General features: G+C 43.1%; 1 pseudogene across 1 annotated transcript in view; it reads left to right on the top strand.

Moving 5' to 3' along the window:
• The first annotated feature begins 5,849 nt into the window (after positions 1–5,849).
• LOC309691025 (trace amine-associated receptor 13c-like) overlaps positions 5,850–20,471 on the top strand; it is a 38,621-nt pseudogene continuing 23,999 nt past the window's right edge. The window contains exons 1-2 of the transcript XR_014280764.1: positions 5,850–6,833; positions 6,988–7,045. The product of XR_014280764.1 is annotated as a trace amine-associated receptor 13c-like (transcript). The remainder of the gene's footprint in view (positions 6,834–6,987; positions 7,046–20,471) is intronic.

Raw genomic sequence — 20,471 nt, 5'->3', positions numbered from 1 at the left:
CACAAGAACAAGCTCTGAGCACAAGATCCATAGAGGCTGGGGTCTATCACACCAGGCAAGACCCCAGGTGCAGGCTGTGTAAAGATGCCCCAGAGACAATCCAGCACATAACAGCAGGGTGCAAGATGCTAGCAGGCAAGGCATACATGGAACGCCATAACCAAGTGGCCGGCATAGTGTACAGGAACATCTGTGCCGAGTATAACCTGGAAGTCCCGAGGTCAAAATGGGAGATGCCCCCAAGGGTGGTGGAGAATGACCGAGCTAAGATCCTGTGGGACTTCCAGATACAGACGGACAAAATGGTGGTGGCTAACCAACCGGACATAGTGGTGGTAGACAAACAGAAGAAGATGGCCGTAGTGATCGATGTAGCGGTTCCGAATGACAGCAATATCAGGAAGAAGGAACACGAGAAGCTGGAGAAATACCAAGGGCTCAGAGAAGAGCTCGAGAGGATGTGGAGGGTGAAGGTAACGGTGGTCCCCGTGGTAATCGGAGCACTAGGTGCGGTGACTCCCAAGCTAGGCGAGTGGCTCCAGCAGATCCCGGGAACAACATCGGAGATCTCTGTCCAGAAGAGCGCAGTCCTGGGAACAGCTAAAATACTGCGCAGGACCCTCAAGCTCCCAGGCCTCTGGTAGAGGACCCGAGCTTGAAGGATAAACCGCCCGCAGGGGCGTGCTGGGTGTTATACAGTGTATATATATATATATATATATATATATATATATATATATATTTACAGTGGCTTGCAAAAGTGTTCGGCCCCCTTGAACTTTCCCACATTTTGTCACATTACAGCCACAAACATGAATCAATTTTATTGGAATTCCACATGAAAGACCAACACAAAGTGGTGTACACGTGAGAAGTGGAACGAAATCATACATGATTCCAAACATTTTTTTTACAAATAAATAACTGCAAAGTGGGGTGTGTGTAATTATTCAGCCCCCTTTGGTCGGAGTGCAGTCAGTTGCTCATAAACCTTGCCTGATGAGTGCTAATGACTAAATAGAGTGCACCTGTGTGTAATCTAATTTCAGTACAAATACAGCTGCTCTGTGACGGCCTCAGAGGTTGTCAAAGAGAATATTGGGTGCAACAACAACATGAAGTCCAAAGAACACACCAGACAGGTCAGGGATAAAGTTATTGAGATATTTAAAGCAGGCTTAGGCTACAAAAAGTTTTCCCAAGCCTTGAACATCCCACGGAGCACTGTTCAAGCATGTGTAGTGGAAAACTAACACTGCACATCACTCTGAAAACACCATCCCCACTGTCAAATATGGTGGTGGCAGCATCATCCTCTGGGGGTGCTTCTCTTCAGCAGGGACAGGGAAGCTGGTCAGAGTTGATGGGAAGATGGATGGAGGTATGACTCACATCAAGTGCGAGAATGATGTCCTGCATGAATATCCTTTAGCCCCAGTGGGAGTGTGCTGTACCACTGTTGGGATGTCTTTGAATGTCTTGGACCTAGAGGTCAGCATCTCATTTTACACGGACAAAAATCTATTACAAAACCTATCTCTCTCCGCTAGCAATATACCCACAGGGGAAGAGAGGCTTTTCTCTAATTGTTTTTCCTTGGCTGCAGTTCTGAGCTGGTTATGAGTGAACCCAGCCCACATTAAGGCTCTGATCGGTGATTGGGTCATTCAGGCCCATCATTTACAAACTGCTATGTAGTGTGTGGTATTATTCATAGAGTTCTTTTTAAATTCTGGAAACAGCATGCATTTGGCACTGAAATTGAAGTTTGTATTAATGGAACATTTTAGTGTTACAACAAATAAAAGAACTCTAGCCTTCCACTACCAACTGCAGTTGAAACAAATATACAGAAATATGGATAAACGATGTATCTGCCATTTTCACAAACATTTAGCAACTAATGTTAAATAGCAACTGTTGGTTGATACACTGCAATCTAAACAGAGACTGTGAAAAACACATTTGCCACTGTGTCAGGAAGGACAAATGTGAATTTTAATATCCTTCTCAGTTGCATTTTCATATAGCAAAACATTGAAATGCCATCAAGTCTGGATCTAATATTATGTTATACAATCATCATCTAAATGAGATACAGGTTCTCTTATATCATATTAGAGGAAGAATGATTATAGTGGAATTATTATTAATTTATTATCTATCTTAATATTGTTATTATTATTATTATTCCCTGATTAAAAAAAACAAACATTTTTTGTGAAGAGTGTGGAAACCACTTGACCTCTTCACTTGACTTGACTGAACATGACTGAAGTTCAGGAATATAAGGTTGGAGCATTTACAATGTTTAAGAGACGCTAAATAAAATGAGGAAATCTTTAGGTGCATCTTCTTTGAGCTTTTATGTACATAAAATTCTTTTTTGTTGGAATTGCAACAGACCTCTGAACCAGAAAAAATAAATCTTATTGACATTACATGCTTTTCACAACATTTTAACTGTCTTCATTTTCCTTTAAATAAATGCAAACTTTTTGTACATTTTCAAATTGTCCACCATATCTCTTCAGTAATGCAAAATATCCAGTGAAAAGAATCTGCATGAGTGTTCAGCAGGAAGACAATCATGAAATGCTATATTTTCTCAGTGCAAAGGGCACCTCATTCCGCTCATCATGAGAAACATCCAAAAAGAACGGGAAAAAAAAGAAGAAGAAGAAAAAAAAAGGGAAGATGGATGGAGCCAAATACAGGGCAATCTTGGAAGAAAACCTCTTGGAGTCTGCAAAAGACTTGAGACTGGGGCGGAGGTTCACCTTCCAGCAGGACAATGACCCTAAACATAAAGCCAGGGCAACAATGGAATGGTTTAAAACAAAACACATCCATGTGTTAGAATGGCCCAGTCAAAGTCCAGATCCAAATCCAATCGAGAATCTGTGGCAAGATCTAAAAACTGCAGAGTGAGTTCCTGGAGCTCCTGCAAGATGTAACAGCCTCCCCCACCAGTTGAATTTAAATACAACAATGACAACTATTATAAAAATTAACCTAACAATGTGGTTCTGTTTGCCTCATCAGGTGGTGGCCTTGAGCTTGCACTGGAACGGTTCGCAGCAGAGTGTGAAGCAGCGGGAACAAGGATCAGCACCATGGGTAGCTGGACTCTCCCTTAGAGATGGGATAGGACGGCTTGCCATCTGGGAGGGGCTCAGAGTAGAGCCGCTGCTCCTCCACATCGAAAGGGCCAGTTGAGGTGGTTCAAGCATCTGACAAGGATGCCTCCTGTGCGCCTCCTGAGTGAGGTGTTCCGGGCATGTCCCACAAGGGAGGAGACCCCGGGGCAGACTCAGGACACGCTGGAGAGATTATATCTCTTGGCTGGCCTGGGAACACCTTGGTGTTCCCCTGGACAAGCTGGAGGAGGTGGCTGGGGAGAGGGAGGTCTGGGCTTCTTATGGATGGATGGATAGATGGGTTTAAAAGATAGCACTGTAAATTGCATGTGAGATGGGGAGTTTAAAAAAGTGAAACCTCAGCAGTTTGTGTAGAGAAAAAGAGCAGAAATGGAAGGATGGGGAGGTGGAGGTAGAGGTGGGGTTGGTGGTAGAGATAAGGAGAGCTCTATAAGGGAAAGCTTTGATCAGAGAGCTGCAGCAGTTACAGTTGTCTTATGATGGAGATACAGAAAGGAGTCGAGCTCTGTTTTCCAAAACTCCTCAACACTTCCTGCAGGAAGCCGGCACCTCACTGGTCCAAAGCTGTGCTCCTGAACATTGTGCTGTCATGTGTCTCTCTGATCACTGCTGCTCTAAACCTTCTGGTCATCATCTCAGTCTCTCACTTCAGGCACAAAGTTAATATTTTAAATGAAATGGATTTTAAAGTTTAGAAACACAGTGATTGATTGATAAGTGTAATGAATGTGGCACATACTTGATGTACTTTAGCAATGACTGTAATGTTTCATGTGGCTAGAAAGAATCATGTCTTTTTAAAGGAGGTCTTTTACTAATGTAAAAGACCTCCTTTAAAATGATATCAGTAAGGATATATTGAAATGATTATTGTTGAATATATATATTTTTGTCTCTCTGCAGGAAGCTTCACACACCTACCAACATCCTCCTCCTCTCTCTGGCTGTCTCAGACTTTCTTGTGGGTCTCTTGCTGATGCCATTTGAAATCTTTAGGAACATGGCCTGCTGGGTACTTGGTGATCCTATGTGTTCTGTTTATTGGTATCTGACTGGCAGTGTTGGGGAGTAACGGAATACATGTACCGCCATTACGTATTTAAAATACAAAATATGTGTAACTGTATTCCGTTAGAGGTACCGTTTAAAAAGGTGGTATTTAGAATACAGTTACTTTGTTGAAATAAATGGATTATACGGCGGTACTTTCCTGTTTCATATTGTGGCAGGCAGGGCTGGACTGGGACAAAAAATCAGCCCGGGCATTTTGACTAGAGACCGGCCCACCAGCAAAAACCATAAAGCCTTTGAATAAAAACAAATGTCGTTGTGACAGTGATGTGCACTGTCTTGTTGGTACATATGTATCAATCTAATAAACTTAAACCTACACCATCCTCCCTATTCTGGTATTCTAAACAGTAGCCGAAACCCAAAGAGTTGGTCGAGTTAACCTCCTGAACTACACATGGTGGAAACCTAAAATTAAGCCAGAGAAGACTAGAGGTGAGACATGATCATTACTGAATATTAAAAATAATAAATGACAGATTTAGTGATATTTTCATAAACTATTCATTTACCACATCAATAAACAGCATGGCAGGGCAACATATTTTTTCTAACATGGCAACCTTTAAAAAGTGAAAGGAGATAGACAGATGAGAAAGAATAAAACTTAATTGAAGTTTCTAGAAAATGTGGAAAAACACTGCCATCATATACAGTTCTTACTTCTGAAGAAATTATTTTGGGATCCTCCAAAAAAATTACTATGTACAATAATAGATTTCTATACATTTGACATCAGATAAAAATTTTGGTTGTAAGATATGGATAATTATTTGTTAAAAGCTAGACATTTTAAATGAGAATAAGAAAGAAACGTATTTTTTGTGCCCTCCTTTTCTTATTAATGCCCAACCTGGCCCCCTGGCAAAATTTTGCTAGATCCGCCCCTGCACAGTTACCAGCTTTCACCTACCAAGAAAAGGATCCTGGTGTTAATTGTCTCTCAGTAAGGACATCTCCTGGTTTCACCTTCATGTTTGCCACATATCCAAACGGATATCATGAGCAGCAACTTTACAGCTGTGGCTCCAACAAACATCAGCTGATACTAGAATGGTAAATGGTAAATGGCCTGTATTTGTATAGCACTTTTACTAGTCCCTAAGAATCCCAAAGCGCTTTACACATCCAGGCATCCATGAAAACAGAATTTATGACATTTAACGGAGTTAGAAGTTAGCAGGGAGTTAGCTCGCTAGCTTCTATCTAAATACAATATAGCATGTCCTGACTGCGGGGTTTTGGAAACAAATTAAAACGTACAGCTCTGCTATCACTTCCAACATAAATGAAGACAGAAAACTAAACAGCAGTGACGTTTGTAGGGTTACTGAAGTTTGGCTAGCTGGTATATAATGATGTGCTACGTGACCGCTAGCGACACAGCTATGTTAGCATAATATAAACAAGCTAACTTTTTTTCCTACTCGATAAAAGTTAACGTGAGTGTTCTCAGTGGTCAGGAACAAATGTAATGGCATGGCAGGATGCTGTAAAAGGACCAAACTTCAGCCAGGAGAACAACTGAGATAATCCATCCACAATACGAGGTTAGTCATTCATATACTGCTGCATGGGCTGGGCTGTAGTTACATCATAAGGTTTTAAAAACTGAGCTTAGATTTGTGGTAATAAAAGCCGAGGGAGGTCAACAGTGATCACTGACTGTTTTAGAAGCTTTTTGAGATCAAATAGAAGAAAATACATAACATTAAACATGTTAACAACACAAAAGCCATATTAAACGCAGACTACTTTAGGCCCGGAAGTAGGATTCGTCGCGTCATCACTGAACAACTGGATAGGCAGAATGTAGCATCATGGGCAGTGTAGTCCGTGCTGCAGGGAGAATAGACTGCCATACTCGTTATGTGTCTGTGAGCGCGAGGAGGGAGAAAAAGGCGAGTGGAAAAGTACGAGCTGTTATGAGCAGAAACGGGAGCTGGAAGCATGTAAATATAATAATAACCACTGCAGCCAAGAAGAGTGCCTGATGAGCCAAGTTGTAAGTAAGCTATTAAAACTCGACTGTACACTTTGTTTGTGTTTTCCTCCGAAACAATAAGTTCCGTTGGAGCAGCCTTTCAACACCTCTCTCTGTCTCTCACAAGCAGAGTTGACCCAGACAACAAAGTAAAGCTATTTTTCGGCCACAAGCCTGACACGACCCGAATTAGCCAGAGGTCCCTTTACTACGGTTCGGAGCCGCGGACCTTCAGTAACAGTAATAAATCACACAGCAATAGTACATAAATATGGAAGAAATATAGTATCATCAGAATTCAAGTATTTTTAGACATTGAATTTATGAAACTGAATTTTTATCCTCCAAATTTCCCTGCAAAAATATTCACCTGCAAAAATTCACCTGCAAAAAATTCACTTGCAAAAATTCACCTGCAAAAAATTCACCTGCAAAAAATTCACCTGCAAAAATTCACCTGCAAAAATTCAACTGCAAAAGTGATGAACTTGAATGACCCAAGCCAGAGCAATCAGCACTAGATCGAGTCCAGCGGCTCTCAGCCAATTAAATTACTCTGTTTGATCACATGACACCGTTAGCCAGCAGCTTGTCTCCTAAAAGAGAGCTGTTTAAAGGTGAGTGATTAAGTTTTTCTCCTAAATAGAGATCATTACAGAACGCCTAGTCCTACTTAAAATCCCATTTATTTTTATTTTATTTTATCATCTACTCGAACTAAGGAAAACGTTTGACTAACTCAATTTCCACGCCTCCCCTGCCTGACTGCAGAGGCAGTTTTGAATTTAGGAGCAGCAAGATGGAAGTGGCGAACCCTGGCGATTCTCCGGTAATTATATTGTTTTTTATCTTCAAGTTTGTCTTTTGAAACGTTAATTTTATTTAAATCCGTTGCTCACGTATAAAGTACACAGACGGGGTCTTTGCTCAACTCGTCTGAGGCGTGTCTCACTAAGCGCTACATGCTAGCATCCTGCTAACCGAGCTACCCTTTACATGCTGTGCTTTAGAAAATAGGATACTTGTTAAAAAAAATACTTTTTTGCAGGTGAATTTTTGCAGGGAAATTTGGAGGATAAAAATTCAGTGTCATAAATTCAATGTCTAAAAATACTTGAATTCTGATGATACTATATTTCTTCCATACATAAATGTAGCTGTAAAATGTAATCCAAAGTATTCAGAATACGTTACTCTCATTGAGTAACATAACGGAATATGTTACAGAATACATTTTAGGGCATGTATTCTATAATCTGTAATGGAATACATTTTAAAAGTAACCTTCCCAAAACTGCTGACTGGCAACATTGCCTTTGCCTCAACAGGGAACATAGTTCTAATATCAATTGACCATTATGTGGCTTTTTGTCCCCCTCTGCATTACCCCACCAGAATTACTGTGGCAAGAGTCAAACTTAGTGTTTCTCTGTGTTGGTTATTTGCCATTTTCTACAGCAGTCTCTATATGAAGGATGTACTGATAAAGCAGGTATAATTCCTGCTATGGAGAGTGTGTGTTTATCATTAATGATATTGCAGGGATTTTTGACACGGTTTTATCTTTTTTTTGTTCCAGTTCCAGTTATCGTAATTCTGTATATGAGAGTGTTTGTAGTGGCTGTGTCTCAGGCTTGAGCCATGCGCTCTCATGTTACAGCTGTCACACTGCAGCGTTCATTGAATCACACAAACAAATCTGAGTTGAAAGCATCTGGGACTCTTGGAATTCTTGTAGTTGTGTTTTTAATATGCTACTGTCCATTCTTCTGCTTTTCTTTTGGTGTAGAAGACATGGTCAATAATCCATCTACATTTTTTGTGATCATGGTCTTTTACTTTAATTCTTGTCTAAACCCTTTGATCTATGCCCTGTTTTACCCCTGGTTTAGAAATGCTGTAAAACTGATCATCACACTGCAGATTTTCAAACATGAAACTAGTGAAGCCAACATACTGTAATAAGACTAATTAGACAAAATCATGCTCCCATAATATAGTAAACCTGTAACTTCATTAATCTATTATCTACCCTAGAAATGTAAAATTGCTTTCTACTGTATCATGATGCATGCAATTAAATTTATCTGAACATCCTGTTTATCTACAATGTTTATCCAATTTACTGGATTAACTATAAATTCAGTGCAATCAGTGTTAGCACATTTGTATTTATTTCTGTTCTATTCAAAACACAGACAGACAGAAAATTGCAAATTAAATTTACTTGATTACTTTTTTCTTATTTAGGTAGAAACATTACAAATAATTTTTATGTGAAAACTGTCATTTGTTACTTGTATTTAAGTTTAAGAATAAATTAGCTTCAGTACTTTAGATAAGATTAGATAAGATAAGATAAGATAAGATAAGATAAGATAAGATAGAACTTTATTAATCCCTCGGGTGGGTTCCTCTGGGAAATTCGATTTCCAAAAAGCACAGCACCGACAGAAGTTACAGAGTTACAGAATATTATATACACACACACACACACACACACACACACACACACACACACACACACACACACACACACACATATATATATAAATACAGAGACAAATATAAATAAAATATACAAAGGGGATAAATAGAATAAATAGGAATAAAAATAAAAATACAAGTGAATTGCACATTTCAAGTATTGAGTCTATTGCACTGTTGACTATTTACAAAAAGTATTGCACAAGGTATTGTACAGTGAGGTGAAGAGGCACTACAGCTTAGTTGTTCCCCCCTCCTTTGTCCTCCTGTTTCCCCTCCCTCTCCCCTCCAGAGAGGAGTTAAACAGTTTGATGGCGTGTGGGACAAAGGAGTTTTTAAGTCTGTTAGTTCTTGTCTTGGGGAGAAGCAACCTGTCACTGAACAGACTCTTCTGGTTGTTAATGGCCGTGTGCAGAGGATGCCTGGCATTGTCCATAATGTCCATCAGTTTTTTTAGTGTCCTTTTCTCTGCCACTGTCACCAGTTTCTCCAGTCTGGATGACTCCCTCTTTGCTGTGCTGCTCCCCCAGCACACCACAGCATAGAAAAGTACTCCAGCAACCACCGACTGGTAAAACATCCTCAGGAACTTCCTGCAGATGTTAAAAGACCTCAGCCTCCTGAGGAAGTACAGTCGGCTTTGGCCTTTTTTATACAGGTGCTCTGTGTTGCATGACCAGTCCAGTTTATTGTCCACCCACAGCCCGAGGTACTTGTATGTGTTGACCACCTCCACCTCCTCCCCCTCTATCTGAACCGGCAGTGGACCTTCTCTGGACCTCCTGAAGTCCACAACCAGTTCCTTAGTCTTTGAGGTGTTGAGTTGCAGGTGGTTTGTGTGACTCCATGCGACAAAGTTCCTCACTAGACTTCTGTACTCCTCTTCCTGATCATCCCAGATACACCCCATGATGGCCGTGTCATCTGCAAACTTCTGAATATGGCATAATTCAGAGTTGTAGCAGAAGTCAGAGGTGTACAGGGTGAAGAGAAGAGGGGACAGCACAGTTCCCTGTGGTGCTGTGGTTTATGTATTTTTCTCATTATTGTATCTAAGTTTTCATACATATGACTGCTCTAATTAAATAATTAAAAACATTAGCATGCACATTAACAGGTTCCTATGTATTGCATGTACGGTTCTGTAAATGTAGCTATCAGCCGCCCACTGAGGCCCACTCTTTCGATTACACAGCATTGCCCAATTTGTAAACAAAGTGACCCATTGGAGGCTTCTGCAGCCACAACCAGCATTCGATGGGAGGCTGAAAATCATCCACAGGTGATCTCTGTAACAGCTAGAGAAGTCAAGTGGCCTGGATGCGTACAGTAGCAGGTGAGCGAGTCAGGGATGCTCAGATGGCAGCTACTATTTATAGGAGCACCATCTAATGTGATTGGCTAGTAGCAGGATCAACAAGCCAGTATTGAAATATAATATTCATTCTGCTACATTGGCTAAACCCAGAGATTGCCTGATTTGTTTCCCCGGAGGAGGATAAGCGCCAGTCCACAACAGCCCCGGTTGTGGTCTCCATTTCAACTTGTGTTAAAAGTGTAGACTGCAAACTATATGCCAGTTTAATTGTGTTGACAGGGCACATAAAACTAGAGTTTTGATAGAAAATACACACGAAACAATAAAAACAGCCTTTTCTAAGCACAGCGCTCGAAAGCACAAGGTGCTTGTGACAAAAGACAACCAATGGCCATTAGGTGACATCAAGTTAACACAGATGATATTCTAGCCCTACACCAGACTCTGCAGCAAGGACGTGGGCTCTGCCCTATGCTCTCCTGGCAAAACTATTGAATCAGCAGGCAGTGGCATCTGAAAGGGCCGTGGTTTCATTGATACAGGGGGATCATCTTTAGTTGAGGTCCAGGCTTCAAGGAGGGTTATATGCTCAAGCTGCCTCTGGTATGTTCTGCAGAAATGTGTTTAAAAATAACTGAGAGTAACATACGTTCAGTTCAGATAAAATATAAAGAAGGTTTGAAGTTCTGAGAAAATTTAAGCTGATTAATAAAAGACCCATTGTCGTTTATCCCCGCTTTTGCTTCCTTTCCCTTCATCAGCTGCATCGCTTGCTGTTCCCAACAGTGCATTGCAGGAAGACAGCAAAAAGGAATCATCATCTTTTGATAGTGCAGTGGTAGTAAAACAAACAATTAAACAAATAAAAGTAAACTGCTATAAATTACAGGGAGCAATAAAATAAACTAATAACTCTTTTAGATAACGTCCCCACCTACACAGGTATTTTTGAAAATGCAGCTTTTTCTATGCGTTTGGACCTTTCATTCACACCTAAACGGCGTTTCAAATCACCAAAAACTGAGATTTTTTAAAACTCAGTTTTTGCGTTTACGTGTGGAGAAGGAATTGGGTGTTCGTCACGCAACGTCAAAGGTGTGTGCCTTTTTTTTACATCACGCTGTTTACATGAGAAGAATTTCTACAATGGCGGATACAGACACAATACTGTTACTGTTAATCTTACTATCTGCAGGTTTTACACGCTCACATATACACATGCAGTTACTGTCCCTCCATTTAGAAAGGCAGAGGCGTCATGGTGTAATTATTTTAGGTGTAGTTGCTTTTTTTCTGTGTAATAATATTCAACATTGCTATCAATACATTTTTCAAAAAATGCCTCTCTGTGCAAAATGGGTTCAAAAACAAACAACTGTGGGATACTGTTGCTGTGATTTGGACAGAGGGAACAAATCGTGACAGGATCAGCCTGATATTGTTAGTATCCCACTGTGACTTTACTGTATAAAGAACCAACATCTCCAAAGTGTCAGGAGAAGTTAGTCAAGAAGTAAGAAGTGTTTGTGAACTAAAAATCAAGAATGTGGGATACTGTTTGTCCGTGATTTGGGCAGCCCAGTGCGTGCTCCTGACGTAGGGAAAACTAATTCTGTTGGGAATTGATCAGTGGTCTTTGATCAGTGGTCTTTGATCAGTGGTTGTTGATCAATGGTCATGAGAATTTACATAATTATGATGAAGGAACTGACCTCACAGCCCATTGTTCCTTCAGTGGGCTTGTTTCAGTCATTATGCAAATGTACTGTTGATAAGATTGGGGAAACCTGCAGTCAGCTGAGACTGAAGAAGTCACTTGGATGAGTGATGAAACGTTTCTCCCACTGAAAACACTACGTACAGATGAACAGAATCAACTTTTGGAGATTTACTTACCTGGACGATTGAGGATGCATCAAGACGACTCACAGACATGCTTCATATTTAGCTCTATACAATGGTTTTTTTGTTTGTTGGCCAACTATTTTCTTATTCACAAAGGTTATATGGAGACATTTTGGTTATTGCCACAGACTCATTCTCTTACTACGGATGGAGGATGTTGCGGTTTTACAACCCATGGACCAAGACTCAATATGTTCACTTAATATCAAATTGAGACTCACTTGTGTTTAAGCCTCTCACACACCCACACTGCTCTCCTCCAGCTTATATCACCTCTGGAGGGTAATTGGTGATAAACGAGGGCAGATGAGCAGCAGAGAGAAACACGGGGAGGGGCAAGAAAGAAGGGGGGGGGGGGGGGAGAGGGAGAGGACAACACCATGCCCACACACTTCCACAGCCTCACAGGATGTAACAGGTTTCCTTTAAACTACACATGTAATGCGGATGTGAGAGAGGCTGTGATGAAGTCCAAGAGTTCTTAAAGGACGTATGTGCTCCGGTCCAGAAATTTGTATGAGATATTGGACACAGGTGGTAAAGTGCTGTCACACCCTGAATAAATTGTCCTCTGTTGTTACAGATATTGTTTCAGTTATTCTTTGGTTAGCTGACATATTGGTTACATAATCATATTGTTTATCAAATCAAATCAAATTAAATCACTTTTATTGTCACATCACATTGGTACAGCACATGTGAGTGAAATTCTTGTGTGCGAGCTTCACAAGCAACAGAGTTGTGCAAAATACAATAATGTAAACAAGCAAAATACAAGAATGGCTACATCTGAAACTAATAAATATATGTACAATATATAATAGTATATGCATTTCTGGATGTGTATACTAAATATTTTTCTACGTGTGTGTGTGTGTGTGTGTACACATATTTTACAAATTAAATAGAGTAAACAATAAATAAAATATATAAAAATATACAGAGTTGAGACATGTGCAAAACAGTGGCATTACTGTACAGTATGGAGTGCATAATGTTAAAGTTCCAGTAGTGAAGCTGAGGTGTCTATGACGTGTTCAGCAGTCTGATGGCCTGATGGAAGAAGCTGTCTCTCAGTCTGCTGGTACGGGACCGGATGCTGCAGAACCTCCTTCCTGATGGAAGTAGTCTGAACAGTTTATGGCTGGGGTGACTGGAGTCCTTGATGATCCTCCCCGCTTTCCTCAGGCACCGCTTCCTGTAGATGTCTTGGAGGGAGGGAAGCTCACCTCCAATTATCCGTTCAGAGCACCGCACTACTCGCTGGAGAGCTTTGCAGTTGTAGGCGGTGCTGTTGCCATACCAGGTGGTGATGCATCCAGTGAGGATGCTCTCAATGGCACAGTGATAGAAGGTCCTGAGGATGCGGGGGCTCATGCCGAATCTTTTCAGTCTCCTGAGAAAGAAGAGGCGCTGCTGCGCCTTCTTCACTGTTTTGTTTGTGTGTACTGACCACGTAAGATCCTCAGCCAGATGTACACCAAGGAACCGGAAGCTGCTCACTCTCTCCACAGCAGCGCCGTTGATGGTGATGGGGGTGTGTACTTCTCTGCACCTCCGGAAGTCCACTATCAACACCTTTGTCTTTGCGACGTTGAGTGTGAGATGGTTGTCTTGACACCAGTGGGTCAGGGCGCTGACCTCCTCCCTGTAAGCCGTCTCATCACCATTGGTGATAAGACCCACCACTGTAGTGTCGTCCGCAAACTTCACAATGATGTTGGAGTTGTTAGTGGCTGTGCAGTCGTAGGTGTAGAGTGAGTACAGGAGAGGGCTCAGTACACACCCCTGTGGAGCACCAGTGTTCAGTGTGATGGGGGATGAGGTGATGCTGCCCAGTCTGACCACTTGTCAGTCAGACAGGAAGCTAAGGATCCAGCTGCAGAGGGAGCTGCTCAGTCCTAGATCCTGCAGTTTCCTGTCCAGCTTCGAGGGAACGATGGTATTGAATGCTGAGCTGTAATCTACAAACAGCATTCTCACATACGTGTCTCTCTTCTCCAGGTGTGACAGGGCAGTGTGTAGTGTCAGGGCTATGGCATCATCAGTGGACCTGTTGTGGCGGTATGCGAACTGTAGAGGGTCCAGTGAGTCGGGTAGTGCAGAGCAGATGAAGTCCCTGACCAGCTTCTCGAAGCATTTGCTTACGATGGGGGTCAGGGCTACAGGTCGCCAGTCGTTCAATGAGGAGATGGTGGAGGATTTGGGTACAGGGACGATGGTGGCCATTTTGAAGCAGGCTGGGACTACATACAGAGAGAGGGAAAGGTTGAAGATGTGTGTGAACACTCCAGCCAGCTGAGCCGCGCATGACTTGAGGACGCGGCCGGGAATCCCGTCCGGACCAGTAGCTTTGCGTGCGTTCACCTTCCTGAAGCACTTCCGCACATCCTCCTCAGACACAGTGTGCGCACTGACGTCATCCGCGGTGCGCACACTGTCCGGTCTCATGGTGTTCGCTGTGTCGAATCTAGCGTAGAATACGTTTAGATCCTCACACAGAGAGGCCGTGGTCTGCGGTGTGCTGGTTTTCCCTCTAAAGTCTGTGATCGTGTTTAGTTCCTGCCACATACTCCGAGGGTTGTCAAACTGTTGCTCCACCCTGTCCCTGTACTCACGTTTGGCTGCTTTGATCGTCTTCCGGAGTTGGTAATGTGCGTGTTTGTAGTCCGATGTGTTCGCGGAGGCAAAGGCGGTGCTCCGTGCCGCGTGAACATCTCCGTTAATCCAGGGTTTTTGATTTGGGAAGGATTTAACTGTTCTGGATGGGACGACATCTTCCACGCATTTCCTGATAAATCCGCAGACTGAGTCTGTGTACTCATCAATGTCCCTAGCAGCCACGTGAAACATTTCCCAGTCCGCGTGATCAAAACAGTCCCGCAGCGCAGACTCCGATTGGTCCGTCCAACAGTGCACCGCCCTCCGGGTTGGAGCTTCCTGTTTCAGCTTCTGCGTGTAGGCGGGCAGGAGCAGGATGGAGCGGTGATCTGATTGGCCGAATGGGGCGCGGGGGAGGGCTTTGTACGCATCCCGGAAAGAGGTGTAGCAGTGGTCGAGTAGCCGGTCTCCACGAGTGTTAAAATGGATGCGTTGGTGGAGTTTGGGTGAGACTTTCTTCAGGTTTCCCTTATTAAAGTCCCCGGTCATGATAAACGCTGCCTCTGGGTGTGCGGTTTCCTCGCTGCTGATCGCGCTGTACAGTTCCCTGAGTGCTCGGTCAGTGTCGGCTTGTGGGGGAATGTAAACAGCCGTAATAATCACTGCTGTAAATTCCCTCGGTAGCCAGAATGGCCGGCACTTAATCATCAGGTACTCCAGGTCCGGTGAGCAGAAGGATTTGACCGGGTGCACGTTCGCATAATCACACCAGCTGTTGTTGATCATGAAACACACACCACCGCCTCTGCTTTTCCCAGTAAGATCCTGTGACCTGTCCGCGCGATGCACGGAGAACCCCGGTAGTTGTATTGCGGAGTCCGGTACCTTGTCCGATAGCCAGGTTTCTGTGAGGCAGATCACGCAGCATCTCTCGCTGGAATGAGATCCGTGCCCGAAGCTCGCACAGCTTGTTCTCCAGAGACTGCACATTAGCCAGTAATAAACTGGGTAACGGTGGTCTGTTAGTGCGCCGTCTCAGTCGAACCAGAACGCCAGATCTTCTCCCTCTGCGTCGGCGTTTGCGGCCTCCAGGGCCAGAGAACAAAGGCGTCTCAGGTGAGATGAATGGGGGGTCTGCAAACGGAGCGTCCGTGTTGCAAAACTTGAATTCCGGAAAGTTATAAGAAAGACCGTCTTTTATGTCCAGTAAGGTTTGTCGGTCGTACACAAGGAGACATGTGCTACTCGCGAAAAAATGAAGGAAAAGTAAAATTAAACACAGAAAAAAGCTGTTGCTTGGGGGAGCTCGCGACGAGGCTGCCATACTCGGCGCCATCTTGGACATCACATCACATTATCAGAGGAGAAGTGAGAATTTTATTATACTGGAGCCTAAGGTTAGGTGCAATAATACTCAACCGTAATATTAGCTTATAACTGTGTTGTCAGTTAGCCAGTGTTGTGTCAAAAAGTCATGTCTTCCATAAACTAATTTCCGGTATTTGTCAAAAACTGCTATAGACAACTTTTTGGTCTATAATATGTGAAACATATGTCAAATGTATCCCTCTCGGGTGACATCGAGTCATCTTGTGCCACAAACAACATTCCTGTAACAAGGTAGAAACTGCAATCAGTTTTTGGCAGTGATGTTTATTTCTCATTTATTCATTTGACATTAAAATTACTTTTAAAGAGTAATCTGTCCAAGAGGACAGTAGAAATTGCAACAAATATAATAATCATTCTGCAAACATATTTTAAGTGGCCCAAAAGGACTGGATTAGTTTTAACGTAGTTACAATAACACAGAGTTATAAATGTACTTAAAAGATGCAGGGGCGGTCCTAGTCTGTTTGGTGCCCTGTGCAAACACTCCCTCTTCTGGAAAAATGTGTCTGTACTCCAAATTTCTCTCCCATGTTTTCCATAGTGGTGAATCTCTCTTGGATGGAAGATACTGCAGCATCAACAACAACATTAAAAAAAGGTCACCTCCAGCTCTTTGGGGCATCACTCAATGGCTCACCAAATGACTCGTAAGAGAAGTGCTGCTTTGTAGATCTCAGTCTTTTCTGTTGCAGAACAGCCTCTATGTTCATGTCCTGACACATATCATTGGCTGACATTTGTGCAGCTGATTAGCCTGTTGCTCTGTAATTGCGGAGACCTCTTTCTGTCTTTTTGAGGAGATTGACTGCTACATGCACATGTATGTTGGGAGACTGCATGAGCTTGCTCACATGGTGGATGTCATACCACACCACTGAACAAATGCTGAATCTGTATGATCCCACCTCCTCAGACAAAGACTGGGCCTCAATATTTATAACTGAGGGTTTGGTGTGGTCTCTCACCTCCATTAAAGCCTCTCTCACTGCAGATGCTTGGTACCTCAGGGGCTCAACACTGTTGATCTTACTTTCCCACCTTGTTTCAGACAACATCTTTAGTCTAATGTTAGCATGTTTTTCAGGATGGCCCATCTCTGAGTGGAGTCTTAAAATAAATTGTAAAGTTTTTGAAAAATCCCAAATTAACTTGTGGCATCAATAGATCCCTTTGAAGCATCAGCCGCAACCAAATTCAGTGTATGAGCTCCACAGGGAACAAAAGAGCTCTAGGATTCAGTTCCAGCAGCCTGGCTTGAATGCCCTTGTTTTTTTCCTCTCATGTTAGCCCCATTGTCATATGAATGACCTCTTCAGTCCTGAAAGGGAATTTTCAGCTCTTCCAGACTGTTTAAAATCATGGATGTGAGATGCTTCCCTGTGGATTCGTCAGTATTCTGTCCCCTGCGTGCGTGGTTCTGGTACACGAAGTGACAGATAGCTAAACATATGCCGTAAGCACTGAAAGCGTTGAATGATGAGTCAGGCGTGAAAGTAAAGTTGAGGGCTGTTTACTTGTTTGTCTTCATCAACGTACAACTTACAGTGATTTCCCAGAACTTGTGAAACTACAAAAAATACAAAAAGAAATATGCTCAATAAAGAATTATGCATTTGCTTCACATGGCGAACAGATCTAGGCATTTATATATACATCTCTCCAAATATGCATAAAATCAATAAAATATACAACACTCACTACTTATAAAGATGAAACACAATTCAAACTTACAAACAAAGCTTCTCCATGGCATAACACAGGTGGATGCTTAAGGATTAAACAGGGAGACTTCTGGTACGCCTCATTGTGCAAATCCCAATACTAAAATGGCTTCCTGCATTACCCCACTCATGTGACTCTAAACATCCAATAGGAAACTCTTCCTGTATCACCCCACTCATGTGACTCTAAACATCCAATAGGAATACAAGCCAAACCACATAAAAATTCACTTGACCGCAGTCTCCAAGCTAACCACTAGGAGATGCTAAAATTCTCAATGTGCACATAACATTACACTCCCCGCCTGGTATTGAACACAATACCACTATCAATTTCTTAGCAGTTCAATCAGCTAAAGAAAATAACACATTGACTGTCCATGGTAGATAATCAGATAGACAAAAGTACCACTACTTCGGTTACTGGTCTAAAGAAGGTCTTAATGGTACCTCCTTTCGTGACCCTCAGTTCGAGTTTCCTGACCTTTCCATCGCTGTCTGGGTAAGCCTTGGTGACAAGAGCCATTGGCCACTGATTTCTTTTTACCTGAGGGTCTTTGAGCAACACCAAGTCCCCTTCCTTGACATTGGGCTGACTATTTTGCCACTTGCTTCGATTTTGAAGAGTAGAGAGATATTCTCGCCTCCATCTCTCCCAAAATGTATTCGCCAAGTGCTGAACACGTTTCCACTGCTGACGATACATATCTGTAGCTTCAAATGATCCTGGAGGAGCAAGAGGGGTGCAGACCTTCTGTGTCAAGATCATTGCTGGAGTCAGAAGAAACGGTGAATCTGGATCACTTGAGATGGGAGCAAGAGGCCTTGCATTTATTATCGCTCCTACTTCAGCCATAAGGGTCGAAAGCACTTCATGAGTGAGATGCGAGGGACTGATCTGAGAAAGCATAGAGTCAAGAATCCGTCTCGAAACCCCAATCATTCTTTCCCATACTCCTCCCATATGGGAAGAATGAGGTGGGTTGAACAGCCATGTGCATCCTTCCTCACTGAGGTACCTTGAGATATCGGTTTCATCCCGTAGGAGAATTTGAAGTTCTCTGCAAGCCCCCTTAAAGTTTGTGCCACAGTCAGAGCGGATCATCTTCACAGGACCACGCATAGCAAAGAACCGCCGTAGAGCATTAATGAAGCTCGATGTGTCCATTGACTCTATGAGCTCGATATGTACAGCACGAACACTTAAACACGTGAAGAGTACTGCCCACCTTTTAGAGTTTGCGGCACCACCTCGGGTGCGACGGGTGGAGACATTCCAGGGGCCGAATACATCCAGGCCCACATTTGTAAATGGAGGTTCAGTGCTAAGACGATCAGGTGGAAGATTTGCCATCTTTTGCTCTGCGGGTCTACCACGAAGTCTGTTGCATGTAACACACTTGTGCAGGTTTCTGGAGATACATTTCTTTGCCCCTACAATCCAGATGCCAGCCGTGCGGATAGCTCCCTCAGTAAAAACTCTGCCTTGATGGTGAACCCGCTCATGGTAGTAGTTTACAAGTAGAGTAGCTATGTGGCTGCGGCCAGGAATGATGAGAGGATGCTTTTCATGTGTCTCGATTGAAGCATGCTGGAGCCGCCCACCAACTCTTAAAAGTTTGCTATCATCAAGAATTGGGCTGAGCTTCCTCAGAGGACTGCTTTTGGGAATTACTTCGCCTTTCTCCAAACAAGACACTTCCACTTGGTATGTCTCCTTTTGTACACATCCAATAATGGTATGCCTTGCTTGCGACAGTGTATCCATTTTGTGTGGCTTCAAACAGTGATGCCAACCTTTGCAGTCTTGCCCATTGCTATCCTTCTCAGACCTGAAGGATTGGACGATGTGGATTAGGGAGGCCACAGCTCTGACAAGGGGTTGCCACATGGAGAATCTTTCAAATCGATGCGACCCCATACTCCTATGGGGGTTTGCAACAGTAGTAATGTGGCTTCTGACCTCTGTATCAGAGTCTGGATCAATGAGGTCATAGGATGTTTCTTTACCTGAGTCTATGTCCCCAGAACGTCTCAGAAAACGTGGACCTGTAAGCCAGTTGGTGCTTAAGAGACGAGCTGGATGCACTGACCTGGTGGCAACATCTGCAGGGTTTTCATCAGTGTGGACATATTGCCACTGTTCAGGGCATGAGAACTTCCTTATCCGTTCCACTCTGTTGCTGACATACACATAAAATCTCCTGCTTTCATTGTAAATATACCCCAGCACCACCTTGCTGTCAGTATAGAACTTCAGACTATCAAGACTAATGTCCAGCTCTTTCACAAGCAGCTCAGCAATTTCCACTGCCAGAACAGCAGCACCTAATTCCAACCTGGGAATAGTGTGGAATGGCACGGGGGCTAACTTGGCTTTCCCCATTATGAAACCTACATGACATTTACCTTCCACATCTTCCACTTTGAGATATGCCACAGCCGCAATGGCCTTGGTGGAAGCATCCGAGAAGATATGGATCTCTGTACGTTGTGCAGTGGACAGGGACGTAGCAATGTAGGCTCGGGAGATTGCAAACTGTTCCAAATCCTGCAGTGAATCCCTCCAGGTAATCCACTCTGTTGCCTTTTCAGACGGGAGGGGAGCATCCCAGTCACTGCTGTCACGAGTGAGCTGCTGCAACAAGAGCTTTCCTTGAATAGTAACGGGAGCTACGAGACCAAGTGGATCAAACAAACTATTGATAGTTGCAAGAACTCCTCTTCGGGTGAATGGCTTCTCGCTCCTGGCAACACGGAATGTAAAAGTGTCATTCACAAGGTCCCAGCTTAATCCAAGACTTCGCTGCAAAGGAGGTGAATCTTTGTCC

Source organism: Aulonocara stuartgranti, assembly GCF_965226115.1.
Source record: "Aulonocara stuartgranti genome assembly, chromosome: 16".
NCBI classification, from domain to species: domain Eukaryota; kingdom Metazoa; phylum Chordata; class Actinopteri; order Cichliformes; family Cichlidae; genus Aulonocara; species Aulonocara stuartgranti.
Note: the sequence above shows the minus strand (reverse complement) of the source record. Positions and strands in the feature narration are given on the sequence as shown.